General features: G+C 37.8%; 1 protein-coding gene across 19 annotated transcripts in view; it reads right to left on the bottom strand.

Moving 5' to 3' along the window:
• The window catches only part of TBC1D5 (TBC1 domain family member 5), a 544381-nt gene that overhangs the window by 40064 nt on the left and 487254 nt on the right, over positions 1 to 17063 (bottom strand). The window lies entirely within an intron of this gene.

Below are 17063 nucleotides of genomic sequence, written 5' to 3'. Positions count from 1 at the left end.
ACAAATCATTTATCTGATGAGAAATTAATATTCCGAATATATAGAGAGAATCCTAAAAGTTAGTAACAGAACAATAACCTGGTTAAAAATTAGCTGAAGGACTTAAATAGGTTACAGAATAGGTGATGACTTTCCAAAGAAGCTAGACAAATGGTCAATGAACACATGAAAAGATGAACAACACCCCTAATAATTAGGGAAATACAAACCACCACTATAATGAGACACCGTCTCACACCCATTAGAATGGCCACTATCCAAACACCAGGAAATAACAAATGTTGGGGAAGATGTGGCGTAATTGCAACTCTCATGCACTATTGCTAGGAATACAAAATGGTACAGCTGCTATGAAAAACAGTCTAGACATTGCTCAAAAAATTAAAAATAGATTTACCAAATGATCCAGCAATTCTGGGTTATATACCCCAAATAATTAAAAGCAGAGTCTCAAAGAGATATTTTTACAATCATGTTCACAGCAGCATTATTCATATTAGCTAAAATATGGAAGAAAATAAGGTGCTCATTGACCAATGGGTAAGAAAAATGTGGTATATACATAAATGGAATATTATTCTGCCTCAAAAAGGGAGGAAATTCTGACACATGTTGCAACGTGGATGAACCTTGTGGACATTATGCTAAATGACATAAGCCAGTCAGAAAAAACACAAATATTGTAGGATTCCATTTATATGAGGTAATTGGAGCAAAATCATGAAGATATTAAGTAGAATGGCAGTTGCAAGGTGGCAGGGTTGGGGTGGAGGGTGGAAGGTTATTGCCTAATGGATACTGAGTTTCAGTTCTACTGAAAAGAGTTTATAGAATCAATGTACAACATTATGAAAGGATTTAATATACTGAACTGTACGCTTACAAATGGTTCAGATGGTAAATTTTGTTGTCTTTTTTACCATAGTAAAAAGGAGAACACTGCCTCCTTATAATTAATAAAATTAAAAACTGCTTGCCTTAAAATCAGAGTAATTAGGTGAGGCCTGATCTTGCTGCTTCAGCTGGGCCTAGTAGATGGAGACTCTCCCTGTAGTAGCCCTAGGATAGACAGAGGGCAGGGCCACCAAGTGAAATATAGGGAGAAACTTTTATTTTCCATGCAAATCTTTCCTCTCCCAAACTGCAATGTGACTTTTAGCATACCCCTAGAGTTGACCAATTACACATTAAATCCACATTCACTTCATTGCTTTACATATGAAAGTATTCCAAATATCCTTTTGAAGTCAGGTTTTGGCAGGTTAAAGTAATAACCCAGATCACGTGCTTGCTGTGGGTGGTATATATAGGACACAGATTATAAATGATATTTTAAAAATAGAACGTGGGGCTCACAAAATTAAGAGAAATAATTTTTCTTTTATTCAAGTGCCTCTCATAATTTTTATTGAGGTAAGTAAAAAGATCTTAGTTTCTTACCCTATTTTATTCTTTTGGCTCTACCTGATAAGGCTGAAATTACCTATTGTCCATGACTAGTACCTTTTCTTTTTTTGGTATGTGGAGTTAACCACATTCTATCCTTACCTCTCTCATCTACAAAATCAAAGGTAATTAGAGCACTGACCTCATTCAGTCTTTGAGGATTAAAGGACTTAATATATGTAAAATGTTTAAAATAGAGGACATACATGGACAGTGGACTACAACCTTTAGCATAGCACTGTACCATCATCCACTAGAAGAACATGTTCATACTAGGATATATTTGAAACTGGATTTATCTGTAGCAAACTTTAGTTCTGATTTGGTACTCAATTATTCTTAGACTCTTTTCAATCTTTAATATGCACACAAATCACCTGGGGAATGTTGTAAATGCAGTCTAATTTAGTAGGTCTGGGGTGGGGACCAACCTTCGGCATTTCTAATGAACTCCCAGGAAATGACCATGCAGCTGGTCTACCGACCGACCACACTTTGAATGGCAAAGATGCAGATGACCCATCTCATGCCCTCCTACTTCTGAATACAGTTTCCAGTCCCTGTAGGAAATGTTGTGAAACACTTTACTATTTCCCTGCTCTATTTCCCTGCAGTTTTAACAGATGGAAGCATGGTTAGATGCATATTTGGTAACAGTCCAAAAGACCTCTACATGGAGTGGGATGCAGGGAGAAGAGGGGAAGGATGGCAGACAGGTTTCCAACATGGCTTTCCAATCTCCCTTGGTCAGTTCTGTACAGGGTGGCTTCATTATTCTATTTAGAGCTAATTCTTAAGACTATTAGGTATTAATTTATCCCACTGTAGACATAAGCACTTATTTTAAAGCCAAATATAAATCAATTTTGTCAGATTATGCAGGCTCTCTTCTGTAACTTTTGATAAACAGAGGTTGTGTGTAAGTTTCAGAGAACAAAAGATTCAAACATGAATGTAATAAAAAGGATAAAGCAGGACATGTCCATAATCCATGGTATTTAAATTCATTTCTGAAAATATTTTTACAGTAATAAGTAATATTTATTAAATATGTTTAGCCTTTAGAAATGTGCTTTTGTGCCTACTGGCACTGCAACATTGTGAGCTGTTTTAATCTAACTGTACCTTTCTAGAAGTTGTTTACAAAAACAATAAACAGAAAAGAATGGCGTCAGAAAACAGGATCACCTACTACAAATTCTAAGTAAACTGAATAAATTTATAATCCTGAAATAAATATACCGGAAATTAAATGTTTAACTAAGATAACCTCACACAGGTATAACCAGAGGAAGAACAAAACCTTACCTGCACAGTTATAAACGTTATTACTTACAAAAATCCTGTAAGTGCTCCTTTAAATAAATAACTATACACATGTGGTATGTCTTAGGAACTTCCTAGCCTTAAAAAATTCAAAAGGTACAAAAATGAACTATTGGGACTTCATCAAGATAAGAAGCTTTTGCACAGCAAAGGATACAGTCAACAAAACTCAAAGACAACCTACAGAATGGGAGAAGATATTTGCAAATGACATATCAGATAAAGGGCTAGTTTCCAAGATCTATAAAGAACTTATTAAACTCAACACCAAAGAAACCAACAATCCAATCATGAAATGGGCAAAAGACATGAACAGAAATCTCACAGAGGAAGACATAGACATGGCCAACATGCATACGAGAAAATGCTCCGCATCACTTGCCATCAGGGAAATACAAATCAAAACCACAATGAGATACCACCTCACACCAGTGAGAATGGGGCAAATTAACAAGGCAGGAAACAACAAATGTTGGAGAGGATGCGGAGAAAAGGGAACCCTCTTACACTGTTGGTGGGAATGTGAACTGGTGCAGCCACTCTGGAAAACCGTGTGGTGGTTCCTCAAACAGTTAAAAATAGACCTGCCCTACGACCCAGCAATTGCACTGTTGGGGATTTACCCCAAAGATACAGATGCAATGAAACGCCGGGACACCTGCACCCCGATGTTTATAGCAGCAATGGCCACGATAGCCAAACTGTGGAAGGAGCCTCGGTGTCCATTGAAAGATGAGTGGATAAAGAAGATGTGGTTTATGCATACAATGGAATATTACTCAGCCATTAGAAATGATGAATACCCACCATTTGCTTCAACGTGGATGGAACTGGAGGGTATTATGCTGAGTGAAGTAAGTCAGTTGGAGAAGGACAAACATTATATGTTCTCATTCATGTGGGGAATATAAATAATAGTGAAAGGGAATATAAGGGAAGGGAGAAGAAATGTGTGGGAAATATCAGAAAGGGAGACAGAACGTAAAGACTGCTAACTCTGGGAAACGAACTAGGGGTGGTAGAAGGGGAGGAGGGCGGGGGGTGGGAGTGATTGGGTGACGGGCACTGAGGGGTTATTCTGTATGTTGGTAAATTGAACACCAATAAAAAAAATAAATAAACAAGTATTTTAAAATAAAAAAAAGGTATAAAAGTGTTAAGCATAGTTATTATGACAATTGCTCGTCTACTGAACATTTAAAAAAAGGTCTCTCCTAGAAGGGCCTGTGTTTGGTGCATTAAGTGGCATCTGTGGAGAAATGTCCCCATCTTTTGGATTTTTGGGCTCTATCATCTCATGCTGTATTTTTGTAATTAGCCAACCTGACCAATCTTTTGTAGACCAGAATAGCTCTCTCCTCCACCATGCCAATTAGCACAGATGTTACTTTATTTAACAAGGGTTTTTCCCTCTTTGCTTACACGTGATCAGACCAACTGATGAAACCACCCAGCCAGCATCGGGGCCTCCAGCTGAGTTTCTCATACTATTACTGGCTGGGTAGTACCATCTGTGTGCTTTCCCTTGCTGTTCCTGGCACCAAAAAGTAGGCGTCTGCACAATGGCTGACCCAGATAGAAGGGCCTTTACCAAGGTTGTTTTTCTTACAGCAAAGCTAAATGACCCATGTGAGCATGAAATGTGCACCCTTATACCACCATTCTCTGGGCTGACTCCCATAATGTCCCATTAAGGACAGCAAAAAATGGCACCCTATAGCAAATCCAAGGAAAGGATCAAGCGTAGGTTAAGAAATACTTTGTTACAATTGGTAAAAGGAAACCAAGCATTGGAATAGCTTTGATGAACACAAACACTATCAATTCCGAGATGCTAGAGAGAGAGAGAGAGAGAGAGAGAGAGAGAGAAATAATTCTCTAAGTTACCTGGCTTATTCACATGCCTATCACACTTTGCTTAATTTACTCCTTAAACTAATTTATAAAGACCCTATTTCTCACTATATACAAACAATTGCTGTTTAGTTTTTTTTTTTTTTTTTTTTTTTTACGTGGGTTGGTGAGTGTCACCGGGATATGAAGTGACTTTTCAGGCCCTAGGAAAGGTCAGAGTAAAGCCTAATACATCTAAATTCATGCATAGCATGCAAATCCTTCAACAATATTCATTCATAAACATTTACTGAGTGTGAGGCACAATATCTGGCACAGGGGATACTGTGATAGCAACAGAACCCTTATACATGAATATAGGTAGTTCTCTGACAGCAAAGGAAGCATTTGCAGATAATCTAAACACTCCTCTCCCCATCTCAAGATGCTGCTTCTGTAGGTTTGAGGAGAGGCTCTGGAATCTGGTGCCTAGGTCAGCCCATAGCTACTTATGGAAAGTACTTAAAGCTTCTAGAGGGTGGGAAGGAAGACTCCATGGGCCACAAAGTACTTGTGCTGAGACTGGAGGAAACTTGAGGAGTTCAGTAGCCACATAAATAATTCTGGTCAGAAGAAAGAGCAGAGCAGAACAACACAGAGGCATGAGACAGCATGGCTGGTGTGAGGGAACTCTAATAGTTGTGCGTTCCTGAAGGGGTGACAAGGAAATGGAGTGAGGACTGATGATAAGGTTGAAGGCATGAGATCAAGGGCCCTGTAGGCTGTGCCTTAAAATCACAGGATTTATCCCAGGGAGAAGAAACCCCTGAAGAATTCTGGTGGGTAGATACTGAGGAAGACATTCACTGGGAGCAAGCTAAGTGTTCCAAAATACTTGAGATGTATGTGACTATTAATAAAATGGACTTCCTCTAAAATTTCTAATTAACATGGTAGTTACTGAACTGAGAACAAAAAATTAATAAAGTATAGTTTTTCTATATCCTCACTCTCCTGGCCCTAACCTATGACATTCAGAAGCTGCACGTCAAACCCAGATTAGAATTAGTTCTGTGATAACACCTGTTTTGAAAATGTGAATCTGTTCCAACAAGACTGATGGGTTAGGGAACTGAGTGAATTTCACGTTTGCTTATGCACAAATATATCCACACGGAACATCACATGAATGCTGGAAACCGCATAACCAGACATTCAGGAATACAGAAAATGCGTACGTGCACGCATGTCGCAAGTCTGCCAGCTACCTCAGTTGACAGTGTGTGTGATAAGCTACGCCCAGATCCCAAATTCATCTGATTCTAGACAGTCCTCCATCCACTACTTCATGGTAACTCACAAGCTGCAATCTTTCTGAGGTCTATTTCCCCAACCAAGCTTCAGGACTGTATTTATTACAGTATTGATCTATTTGTTAATCATTTCACATGTATAAACCATGCTACCACTTTAACCAGGTTCCTGCCTTTTTTTTTCTTTCAAAGATTTTATTTATTTATTCATGAGAGACAGACACAGAGAGAGGCAGAGACACAGGCAAAGGGAGAAGCAGGCTCCATGCAGGGAGCCCCGCGTGGGACTTGATCCCGGGTCTCCAGGATCAGGCCCTGGGCTGAAGGCAGCGCTAAACCATGGAGCCACCCGGGCTGCCCAGGTTCCTACCTTTTTTTAATGTATCACTGATGAAGTTTCTGAGTGATGTTCTCCAATCCCATTTCCCCATGAGTCCACTAGTTTTGAATGCATGACTTTGCATAGCATGGTAATTTTGGGGAACATATAAATTGCCTCTAACAGAAACGACTGTTCCGAAGATGACTGTTCATTTGAAGATGAATACGTCATGACAGTCAAATTGATGTATTTTTCCCTAACAGTAACTGTAGAAAAGCTTTAGTTGACAGATCATAGTGGCACTCAATAGGCCTAACAGAACTTTGACTGTAGGGAGGAGTATGGGTACTCCATGTTCATATCTCATATCCTCTGCCCCAATAGGGCCCTCCTCTCAAGAAGAAGACATGGTTTATCTTTCTCCTTTATATGTTGGTGAATAGATATGATGCTGAGAACTGCTATAGCTGTCTCACTTCTAACAAAGCCTTTGCTAAGCAAGGCAGGGCAGAGAGGTGGAAAGAACCTGGGTCCTTGAAGACACTGATGAACTGGTTCTAAACCTTGACATTTAAATAACCTGGAAAGTTTTTAACAATTACAAAGTCCCATGCCCCACCTAGAGATTCTGATTCAGTACTGCTGTTCCTGACGTTTTTTTTTTCAAGCTCTCTAGGTGATTCTAATGCGAACCTAGGAATGAGAAGTCCTTTGGACTTATTTGACCTAATAACTTTCCTTATTATTTGAATCAGTTTGAGTCAGGGTTTCTGTTATATTCAGCTTAAAGCATCCTAAATAATGACACTCTCTTTGAAATGAAATGCAAGGTCCAGTATTTAAAGTCTTTAAATTTCATAGGATCATCTCAGGAATTTAAATCTCAATTCCTGGTAAAACAAAATTAGACCCACTCATTTCCTCGAAAAAAAGGTCTTGTGACTGCCAACCTTCAAACCTAATTCTGAAGACAATCATCACAGATATCAAAAAGGAGTTCAGTTATAATTGAGACTGAGAGTTGGTGACTTTGACTACAGACACTGAGAAAAAAAATCAACACTCATTTATCCTGAGCAGTAAAATAGGTATTAGTAGTTTTATTACTGTCTAGCTGGATGGCATTAAAGTTTAACTTTTTCTTCGATTTCACTTTCAAAAGTATTATTATTGGTATTTTATGGAATGTGTATCTTTGCATTATTATGAATGAATAAGAGATCCATGGGGACTATATAACTAAATATGCTTCAAATCCAAAAGACTGTCTAGGATCTTGACTGAGAACACCCTGAAATTAAGCAACTTGGCAGCATTTCTCCCTGTCTATGCTAAATAAATTGGAACATTATTTTGCATATGAGGCCTCCTTCAATTTGCACTGTGTGGGGTGGGTGTACATGTGTATGTGGGGTGGGTGTATATGTGTGTGTGGGGCAGGTTAATGCTATAATTTTCTAGTTCTTTATGCTTTCTTGTTAATGGGACTCTTGATATATCTGAGGGGACATATTAAAAGAATTCAGGTAAATGTTGCAAACTTCCATGATCTTGTTTACAATTCTGTCTTAACTTTGGGGTGGTGTCCAAGAATTTAAAGGTGTTGATGATCAAGAGGTCAGAGTGATCACCTGAAAGAGACCAATCCTAGATGCCAGTCTGAAAGGCCTTTTCTGTTGCAGGGGCAAGGTATGGTTGGAATGGGTTTATTTAATAAGATTAGACCATCTTTAAGAGTTCATCAAAGAGACAAAATAAGAAAGCTAGGAAACTTTAAAGCAGAACAATAAGAACATCAAAGGTGAAACAATAATTAGGAAATACTACCAGGAAAGCCAGGGGTATATGAAGAAATAAATGGCAGGGGTAGGGAAGGGGAAGTGACCCCTTTCATAACTGCTTTTCCAGTTGAAACATTTTGTTTTCTTCTCTCTTGTTTTCAAATGCAGCCCATATTTTTTAGGGTAAAGCTAATTTGTTCATGGCTTATAAAAATCACTATACTTGGGAGTTACTGCTATTAAAGCTTCTATCTATTGACCTAAGTAACTTTGGAAAATGATGTTCTGACTGGAAATAAGGCTACAGACAGAACTGCACTAAGTGGGTAACAGTTCTGGGGGAAGAGGGAAGGCTCTGCTATCATCTGAAATAAAAAGGAAATTTGGGGATTTGATTGTATCCCAATGATCTACATTTTCAAGACATTTTAAATACTTCAGCTATATTGTAATGTCAGGGCTGAGAAGGGTCTTGCTTATTTTTTTTTTTTCATGTATTTTTAAAAGTTGCTTGTGACCAACTGTACTTCACAAGCAGAGAAACACTCCAGGCCAAGGTTAAGCTTATGTGAGCCAAGTTTACTCTTCTAATCAAATACAATTTACAGTGAAGTTAATCACATGCATTTGTAATGACAGACATGCTTATTAAGAGGCTTAATAAAGCATGAATGGTGAACCCTCTGTGTAAATGATTATACTTAGTATTCTTATGGTCAAGAGTATTTTGATTTTGTTTTCCTCATCTCATTAGCTGTTCATATCAACACTAACATGTTTTTTTCTGGTACCATCTATGTTTCTTTATTTCTTTTTTTTTTTATCATTATTGCCGCAAAGTAGAAAGGTCAAAAATTTTTCCAACAATTGCGGTTCCCTCTTGGGGCCTCTATTCACTGAAAACACGCTTTTAATTTAATTATGAAAAGTCACCTCTTTGGGTGCAGGACTTAGCTATTACCTCAGTACAGAGAGGAAGAATGCCCCTTCTCAAGGCAAACACAGCCTCCAGACTTGGGCATGCTGTTCAGTGAACAGAGCAAGGTTGGGTTTTCACACTCATGTGCTCCTTCAGCAGGGCTCTCATGAGCAGTGCACAACCTGCATTACTGAATGCTCTGTAACCCTGCACCTTTCTCCCATGCTGCAGATGTGGAGATCCTGGTGTTTACCACCTGCAATACTTCCACATGGATGAATTCCTGACACATGGGCATCTTGGAGCAGAAGAAAGCTGGGAGGGTTTGGGGAAAGAGAGAAGTGGCAGCAAAGGTGCCCAAGCCACCAACTGACCCAGCACTTCTAGTCTGAGGGAAAATCAAAAAGGTGTTTCTTAGCTTTAAGGTTCCAAGGTAAGGAGAAATCTGCCTATCTGATACAGATCTCCCCTTTTGTTCAATAGGCCTAGAGTTCCTAGGATAGGAGCTAAGTCATTCCTCCTGGAATTAAAGTGCAGTCAATTAAACACATAGCTTTCTGAAAAAGTTAACATTGGGTTTCAGAGAGTAAATGATGAGATGCTAGGGACAGAGATTTAAAGGCAGTAAGATGGGACTCCTGGGTGGCATCTGCCTTTGGCTCAAGGCATCATCCTGGGGTCCCAGGATTGAGTCCCCCATCAGGCTCCCTGTGGGGAGTCTGCTCCTCCCTCTGCCTATATCTCTGTCTCTTTCTCTGTGTCTCTCATGAATAAATAAATCAAATCTCTTAAAAAAAATAAAAGGCAGTAAGATGCTATGTAGGAGAGGGTGGTGTTGCCACTGAGGAGTAAGGAGGGGGACAACCTAACTGTCCCCACAGTTTGGCCTCTGGCTTTAGCTGACCATGGACAATTCAAAGTCCTCATCTCTTTCCCTGCTGTGCACATGTGTACTTTAGGACACAAATTACTGCCCCCAAGGGAATGTGGCTTTGAAAGACTAAATAAATGTCAAGTTTCAAGAAAGGTCATTGGAAGGAAGCAAATGCTATTAATGACACATTTAATTTAGCATAATTCAAACCCACAGGAATTTCTAGCCAGGGATTCTAAATATTTCTGTTTCACTTGAGCTCTTCCCCAACTATTGTCTATGCCTCCTGGGCAGTGTTCAGCACGGGTACAGTCTGGCAAGTTTGCATTTATGGAGATGATGGAGATGAAGACAAATGATGGAGAAGAAGGCACAGCATGAGGGGAATAAGCATCTCATTTGTTCCCAAGGGCAGCAGCTCACTGTCCTAAATAGGGCAGTATAGTCAAGGTTCAGCACTCCACTTCCTGTGGTTCTGCTTTCATAGGCTCCTCAGCTATTTTGGTTAAAAATAAAGTTACTGAAGCATAAAGATATTAAAACTTGGTTATAAAATCTGTTTACTAAGTTAAATTAAAACTGTCATCCTGTAAGCTGTTGACAACAGAGAGCTCTTTATGATGCTCTTTTTGATGTTCACATTTCTTCAAGATGGAATTACTGTTTTGGGTAAGGCAAAAAGATGGAAATAGGAGGAAGGATTGCTCCTACAAAGATACATGGCCCACTTTCCCTGACCTTGAGCTGGTCCACTGACAGAAAGGTTATGAACAAGATTCATATAACACCTAACGAGTAACTAAATGTTATGCTTCAAATACATGAGCTCATTTTGGCCTTAGATTTATAATTCCTTAGAAGACAGAAAAACTGCTGATGTCTAAATTCATTTTGTATGTATTTAGGTCAATAAACTATATTAAATAGGACTGTGTTTTAAGTGAGACTGTATTTTAATCCAGTTATCATTAGTATTATTGATCAAACAATGAGAATACAAATATACACTTATGAACTGAAAAAAACTCTATAATTAGACACCCTAGATGTTGGCTTCCAATTCCAAACAGAAGCCACAAAGAAATACATCACAATCAATACTTTCCACATAGGAAGTATATCACTGACTGAAGAGAAAATTGGGTTATTAGGAAAATTCTGGCCTCCTGGGAATGCCACTGCTCAATTTCTCTCTTCCTGCTACCAATCTAACTCAAGCTGCCTAAATATTCACCAATGAAACATTACTGACAACAGAACTGGCTCTTTTCAAAGGCAAATACTTCAGGGAAGGATTAAAGAAATCATTTTGGAAATCAATACTCTAGGGATAATTCATCTATCTATCTGTATAGGTACATCCTTCCACCACCTTTCTGCATGGTCATGGACTTCTCTAAAGTTTCCCTTTACCAGAGACTGATTTTGGAGTGGGTGTGTGATTTCATTCTGGCCAATCAATGAGATGGGAGAAAGAGGGAAAGCCTGTTGGAGAGCTGCCAAATAGAAACTTTTCTAGATGTTTTGTGTGTTGGGGAGGGGAGATGACAGGATATATATCTGGCTCTGTGACATCCCTCTTGAGAACATGATGGATGTGAGGTGAGGACAAAGCCAATACCCTGAGGATGGAAAAGTTGGTTGATGTCAATGAACAGCTGAAGTATCTGATTCCAGGTTTGCCAGTCTCAGGACTCTTGTTACTTGAAATAATAAGCAACAGATTTCCTCATTTGAGATAATAATTTCTTTTATTTTTACCACAAGCAAATTGTTATAATCCCAACCATTTTACATTTTGCTAGAGACTGTAAAAGAGAAGAAAACACCCACAACAGACATTATTGACTGCCTACTCGGGTATCCATCACCACTATCTGTCTTAGGCAGTTGTTGGATTTTCATAAGGGGAAACAATGGTTGCATTTAATGAAAGAAGAAATATGTTTGTGGTTCAAGTCTGATCTCTCACAAAAAGCCTATCTAGATAAAAAACAAAAAACAAACAAAAAAACCCATGATCTATCTTCTGAATTCATATTATTTGTGATCTTTACTGCTTCTCTGGCATTAAGCCATATAATGTCTCTCACGTTGATGAGTTATATTCTTATTTAGTTTAATTATTACTTAACATTTGGTGGGTTTCCCTCTCCCCTGATTTTGCCTCAAGCACACTCACTGGGACTACTCTCATATATTTCTTATACAGATATGTCTTAACTTTCAATTCCTAGAACATAACCTGAAGTAGATTTGGTAAGTTCAGGTTGTCCATAGTTTCAGAAGTAAATATATTTAATATTTAATTTATAATTAAATATTCTGAAAGCAGAAGAGTCTGCTTTCAAATTTGTTTTCCTTCATCTGACACTTTTCGTTATTTTGTTGTCATAAAGAACAGATCAATGAATATTACAAAAATAATTATATTAGTATAACCATGGCATATGTTCAAACTACCAAAGAACAATGATGAGTGCATACAGGGGTCACAAAAACAGAGGATGAATACCCTCGGATGAGCTTGTAGGTGGTGTATACTTCATTACACATCCTGTTTTATGCAGGGATTTCTAGCTTGGACACTTTGATTTCCTATAGTTTAGAGAGGATTCTGAATCATGGATAACTTTATATCTTTAGACTGGTATGTAATTATCACAAAGCATAGCAAAGTGACTTGCAGTTCACCAGGAACTTTAAAAAAAGTTTTAATTGGCTGATGTCCTTAAATATTAGAACTTACACACAAACTAATTTTAGAGCTTTTCTTATGTTCAGTATTTTCCCTATTCTTGAATGTTAGCAAAGATATTCTTGGAAATGATTTGGCAACAATTGCGGAACATGACTAACAGTGCTAAAACAAGTAAAAAATTACTTAACAGTCAGATGAATGACCAACTAAAATAGATTTCTAGAAAACTAAGTGCTGGATGTCACTTAAATTATCATGAAAAATAAAGTATGGAAAATTAAAAGTATCCAAATTCTCAATTTTGTTTTCAAGATTAAAAAATGAGAGCTTGATTAAACCAGGGTCTGAATTAGGTAGGACCTAAAGGCTCTTTTGGGAAACAAAGTAAAGGGAAAATTGTCTTTGTGAATAAATACAAACCCTCACAACAACACTACTACAGAAAATGACGTAAAGGTCAATTTTTTAAACTTCTCACTAGTTTGCTCATATTTCAGATAGGAAGTAGAATGGTGTCTTTCACAAATATATGGCACAAAGCTTAATTTGTTACCTCTTTTAAAGACTTAGCTGAGTTTTGTGTTCTATTATATGGCCAAATCGGGCATTGGCAGGAGTAAATGTGATATATCTTTGTCTAAAGGAGATAGTCTGTGGATTACAGAAAGGCTTTGTATAGTACATTAAAAAACGATACCGAGAAGAAATAGGTTCTATGACTTTATATATGATGCTTGTCCAAAATATGTCACACATATTGATTTTGAAAATCATTTCTCAATAATGACACTAGAACCACTGTAAGCAGATTTCACCACACTTTGGTTGATAACTAGTACTAGATTATTTTGTTTTAATGTCTGTTTTCAACTGCTATTTTAACCTTTTGCTAACTGATATCAACAATTTCTTGATCTTGGACCACTTTAACAGATAATGGAGTCTTGAAATCTGTAAGGTACATATAGCTTAAGGCACTGGGGATCCAAAGAGAGAGGTATCCTTCCTTTAATTTCTGGCTACTTGCTTATGTGAGAAACTCATAATGATGATATTAATGAAAAACAATTTTGAACTTTTTTGAAGACACGGAATATCCCTGTGTCATACCCAAATGAAAGTAAACTAGGCATAGAGATGGGAGGTGCCCAGTAATGGGCTCTAGTGCCAGGAGAGTGGGCAGTGGCAGCGGTGGTATGTGGCTCCCACGGGAGAATGGTTCCTAGCTACGGGCCTGAACATTTTCCAACAGTGTACCAGTAGGCTATGATAAGCAACAATCTCAGCATAAATCAACAAAGGTTATTTTTCACTCATACTTCATGTTTATCATGAGTTGACAGAGGTTAAGAGAGATGAGGAAGATCTTGTAGTTGCAATACATACATATCACTTCCCCTTACAACTCACTGGACAGAACTGGTTATGTGACTGATAGCTCATGGGAGACAGGGAGGTGCAATCCTACCAAGTGCCTTAGAAAGGGGGAGACCTAGAATTACCTGGCAAAGAGCACTGACTACCTTATTTCATAAAATAATAAGATAACCTATTGAAAAATGAGGAGCTTTCTCTCGAAAACTTCTGCCTACTTACTTTCCACAGTTAGAAAATATATTAATTTTTGAATAATAATTTTACATCCTGTTTCTTGGTACATAACAGGTCTACATAGAGAATTAGACTTACTCTATATCTATTTTTGTCTGACTTCTCAGTTTTAAGTTACAGTTATCACCATAAAGAAAGTAATTAATTGGTGTTGTAGACTAATCCATATGCCACCAAAATATGATAAAATGCAAATGAAACATGTCTCCATATGCCTTTTTCATTTGTTATTCCTTATTCTGGTTCTTCAGAGACATGTTCTTTGTATAGGCAGATATCTCTTCTAATTTATTATGCCAATACATTCTGGTTTTGTTGTGATTTTTAGTTATTATTTTTAATCTAAGTTATATATATATATAACACTTTGAAGAGTCAAATGGTTCTATAAGGCCTGTTATGAAAAACGGTTCACACAGCCCCACCCTCTACTTCCTGCTCTCCAGACAGAACTCCTTTCAATTCTTTTACCCATTTTTTTGTCCCAATATCTCTAGCTTATATTGCTATCTCTTGATTTTTCTAGAGTATGACACACTTATACTGACCATACCACCTGCTCACTACCCTCCCCCATGCAAAGACACAGTTCCCACACCCCATCTTCTCTACAGAATTTTATCATGATACTTTAAAAGATTTTATTTATTCATTTATTTGAGAGAGAGAGAGAGAGAGAGAGAGAGAGAGAGAGAGAATGAGAGAGACTATGAATCTGAAGAAGGCTCTGTTCAACACAACAGAGAGATGATGACCTGAGCCAAAACCAAGACAAAACCAAGAGTCAGATACTCAACTTGAGCCACGTAGGTGTCGTCCCCCAGGATTCTGAGTAGATTAATAGCCAATAGGCTTTCAGTATAATGTCTATGTAAATTCTAGTCATGGCTCAGTTACAAGGCTTATCATAACCTTTTTTTCCTTTTTCTGACACCGTTTTTCTTCGGAGTTAAAAATCATCCTGCGTTTTAATGGCTTAGTTGTTAATAAAATTAACATTAATTCAAACCCCAACTTTCTCCTAGTTTAACTCTCTTAACTTGTTCAAATAGTTGTTCCCCAAATGGCATCTTTTTGGAGAAAACTTTGTAGAACCTTCTGACTTGCTCCAACTTGAGTTGGCTGCTGCTCTCTGGACCTGTTAAATTAGCTGTACTCTGCTTAGTGTTGGGATCTCCCTGTGTTATCATTCTGAGGAATCTTTTTGTCTTGCTCTGGATGCTTTATTTCCTTTTTCTCAGGTTTTCCCATCCTCAGGGATGTCCTCGTTTTTATAGATCACATCCTCCAGAAGATTCTAAGGTGGGAGTTTTTTGAATCGTGAATATCTGAAAGTGGATATCTGAATTGTGAATATCTAACCTCACACTAAATTACTTTGGCTAGGTATTGAGTTGAGGCTGGAAGTAACTTTCTCTTAGAACTTTAAAGGTATTTCTCAAACTGCCTTGCTTCTGGTGCTCCTATCAGAAATTCGTAGCTATTTTAATTCCTGATCCTTTGTTGGAAATCTTTCTTTTCCCTCAACACTACAAGTTTGGAGGATATTATCTCTTTGTTCTCAGAGTTCTGACCTTTTTCAGTGATGTATCTGGGTGTGGGTTTATTTTTGTTTGTGTGGGCCTTTCTATGGACTTTTTTGATCTGAAAACTCAGGCCTTTCATTAGTGGAACATTTAATTAATTGTATTTTTTATTATCTCCTTTCATTTTCTGTTTTCTTTCTAGAATTTCCGTTTTTCAAGTTTTGAACCTCTTAGGTTGGTTCTCTAATTTTCTTCCATTTTTCTATCTTCCTTTCCATTTCTGTCTTGTATTCTGTTCTCTTGGGAGAGTTCCTCAATTTTATCAATTCCAAACTCTTCTATTGAGCTCTACATTTTAAATATCATATTTGGATTTCTAATAGCTTTTGTTGTTATTATTTTTTTTTTCTAAAGTGTTCTTCACCTGCATAAACTGTTTTCTTCCAGTTACTTTTTTCTATTTGCTTTTGCTGGTCTTTAACTAACGGATGCTTTCCTCAACTATCTGGTGATCCCTGGCTGTCTTGCTCATGTAAAGTAGTGTGAACTAAAAACTAAGTGAAAGGTCTGTGTTTGGACAGAGCTATGAAGGTTGGGCTCACTGTAAAGCGAACCAGCTGTTTCCCTGGAGAACCCCTAAGGTCAGTATATTTGTATGACTGTTACAAAAATTTATAACTTTTGTGTGAAGAAAATTCTTCTAATCTCCTTCCTGAGAGGATATATATATACTGGTATTCTGGGAAGCAAGTGTGGTGAGACTTGGGGATCTCAGATTTAGTATTTAAATATACTCATCATTCTTTTTTCAGTAAGGTGTTCTAAAATGTACCTGACCTCTCTGTCCAGAGACATTCTGTTTTACACTTTCCAGAGTGCTGCCAGAGTGGGAAAGGGAATCTAATTGCTTCCTTTTTTTTTTCTTTTGTTTTAATTCTAATACAGTTAGCATATAGTATTATATTAGTTTCAGGTGTACAATGTAGTGATTCAGCAGTTTCAGTTCCATACATTACCCAGGATTCATCAAGACAAGTGCCCTCCTTGACCCAATCACTTATTTCACCCATCCTTCTATTTCCTGAAGAGCAAGTTCCAACTTCACTCCTTTACAGTTCCTGAACTTCTAGAGGACTTTACAATCTAAGTCAAGTTATTTCTTAGTTTTTACCTACTGCTGACTTAGCATTTAAAAGTTTTTTCTTAAAAAAAAAATTTTTTTTGTTCAATCATGAGAGATACAGAGACAGAGAGAGAGAGAGAGGCAGCGGCACAGGCAAAGGGAGAAGCAGGCTCCATGCAGGGAGCCTGACGTGGGACTCGATCCCAGGACTCCAGGATCACGCCCTGGGCCAAAGGCAAGCGCTAAACCACTGAGGCACCCAGGGATGTTGTTTCTAATTTAGAACTG

The sequence above is a fragment of the Canis lupus genome, chromosome 23 (assembly GCF_003254725.2).
Source record: "Canis lupus dingo isolate Sandy chromosome 23, ASM325472v2, whole genome shotgun sequence".
Lineage (NCBI taxonomy): Eukaryota > Metazoa > Chordata > Mammalia > Carnivora > Canidae > Canis > Canis lupus.
This window is presented reverse-complemented; position numbering and strand designations above follow the sequence as displayed.